A 2,474-nucleotide genomic window follows, 5' to 3' on the forward strand; every position below is an offset into this window, starting at 1 on the left:
ACGGATTGGCTCTCCAATGCTTAGTTCAGGTAAGTCTTTAGCAGACACATCGTATGACAGCTTGGCAATCTGTTTCCTCCGCTGCAGTTTCGCCGGGACACCTGTAACCACACAAGGATCAAGTAATATGTTGGCCACAGGCAATGAAGTCTTTAGTCTCCTAGACATCAAGCGCTGTGCAGGACTACTGTCCATGCCTTCAGATGGGGTGTTCCTCCAATGTAGAATGGCCTTCCACGGATCAGTACCATCAAACTTGGCCTTCTTACAAAGATTCTTCACTATCTTGACAGCCGATTCCGCTTTGCCATTTGCTTGCGGGTGCCTTGGGGATGAGGTAACATGCTCGAATCCCCAATCTTTAGAGAACCGTCTGAATTGCTCACATGCAAATTGAGGTCCATTATCTGAGATTACTCTATCCGGCTGGCCATAACGTGCAAACTGTGCTTTACAACGCTTGATGGTAGTATCAGCAGACAGGTCAGGAAGTAGCTCAATCTCCCAAAAGTCAGAATAGTGATCAACAATTAGTAGAAAATCCTGGCCAGCATAATTCAGCAAGTCCATGCTTACAATTTGCCAAGGCCGGGTGGGCAGCACATGCGACATCATAGGTTCTTTCTGTTGTGCCTGCGCATATTCATTGCATGCCGAGCAACAGCTAACAAAGTCTCTAATCTCATTCTGCATGTTGAGCCAGTATAGGGTATCATGTGCTTGCCTATAGCATGCTTCTCCGCCAATGTGACTGGCATGAATACGAGTCAGCATCTCTGATCTTAAAGATTTAGGAATGATGACCCTTGGCCCCTTGCACAGTATACCATCCTGAATGGCGATTTCATCTCTGAAAGTCCAATATTCTCTCACAAGTAATGGCACTTCCAACTTGGAATCAGGCCAACCATTCAGAACAATATATTTAAGAGCCTGCAAACTCTCATCAGTTTCAGTGTGCTGTTTTATCTGAAGCAATCGTTGGTCTGTGACGTTTAAATAGTCTGAATGATTAATCTGTGACAGGACATCCAGGTCCTGTTGAACATTGCAAACTGTGTGTTGTGCATACTCAGGTGTACCACCTGCTGCTGTAGCTCTGCTAAGAGTGTCACTAATGTACATTTCAGGACCAGGTTTATAGACAACATTTAGGCAATAGTTTTGTAATGTGAGCAACATGCTCTGTAGACGTTTGGGTGCACACAAAAGGGGTTTCTTGAAAATAGAAATCAGAGGTTTATGGTCAGTTTCTGCCATGATCTCGTCGCGCCCATGGAGGTAGTGATGAAAGCGCTGACAGGCAAACACTATACTCAGACACTCCTTTTCTATTTGTGCGTAGTTTTGTTCGGTAAGAGTCAGTGCCCATGAAGCAAAAGCGATAGGCTGGCCAGCTTGCAATAGGCAACACCCAAGTCCAGTTTTGCTTGCATCACTTTGAATAGTTACAGGTTTTGTAACGTCATAGTACTTCAGGACAGGTGTGTCCGTGACCAAGCGTTTGATGTCCTGCACTGCATTATCATGCTTAGGAAGCCAATGCCAAACAGCGTTCTTGTCCAGAAGCCTTCTCAATGGCTCGCAGACCTCTGAGAGGTGTGGTAGGAATTTTGCTAGGTAGGTAACAAATCCAATGAAGCGCTGCAGGGATTTCACATTTTCTGGCTGCGGCATATCCAGTATGGCTCTGATTTTTTCTGGGTCAGCCTTCAAACCCTCCCAGGTTAGAATGTGTCCATGAAAGCGGACCTCTTTGACCTTGAATTGCAGTTTTTTCATGCCAAGTCTCAATTTTACCTGCCTACAACGATTCATCAGTTCCAGCAGTTTGCCATCATGATCTTGCTCTGCTTCCTCATCTGTGTCCCCACAGCCAACCACAAGAATGTCATCAGCTATTGGTTCAATACCACCGAGTCCAGCCAATAGTTCATGTTGTTTACGTTGATACACCTCTGGTGCAACTGATACTCCAAACGGCAGTTTGAGCCATCTTTTCCTGCCCCACGGAGTCCAGAAGGTGGTCATGTAACTACTTGCATCATCCAACTTACACTGTAAAAATGCATCCCGGGCATCAACAAGTGTGAACAGACGTGCCTTTGGCAGCTTGTACAAAACATCCTCGAGAGTTGGCATTATGTAGTGAGATCGTCTCAGTGCCATATTTAAGAATTTGGGATCTATGCATATTCGTAGCTTATTTGGCTTCCTTACAATCACCATGTTACTTATCCAGTCAGTTGGGTCAGTCACTGGTGCCAAGTGTCCATTGGCCTCATACTGGTCAAGCTGAGCCTTAACTGCTTGTTTTAACGCCACCGGCACATTGCGTGGTGCACATTGGACTGGAGGGACACTCACATCAAGGTCGAAATGAACTTCCCCTGGTACAGATTCCACTGGCCCAGTAAACACATCACTAAATTCCTTTAGCAGCAGTTGTTTTGTCAAGGGCCCCTTGGATAGAT

Source organism: Staurois parvus, unplaced genomic scaffold (genome assembly GCF_062004578.1).
Source record: "Staurois parvus isolate SC_StPar_1 unplaced genomic scaffold, SC_StPar_1.0 ptg000422l, whole genome shotgun sequence".
NCBI lineage: Eukaryota > Metazoa > Chordata > Amphibia > Anura > Ranidae > Staurois > Staurois parvus.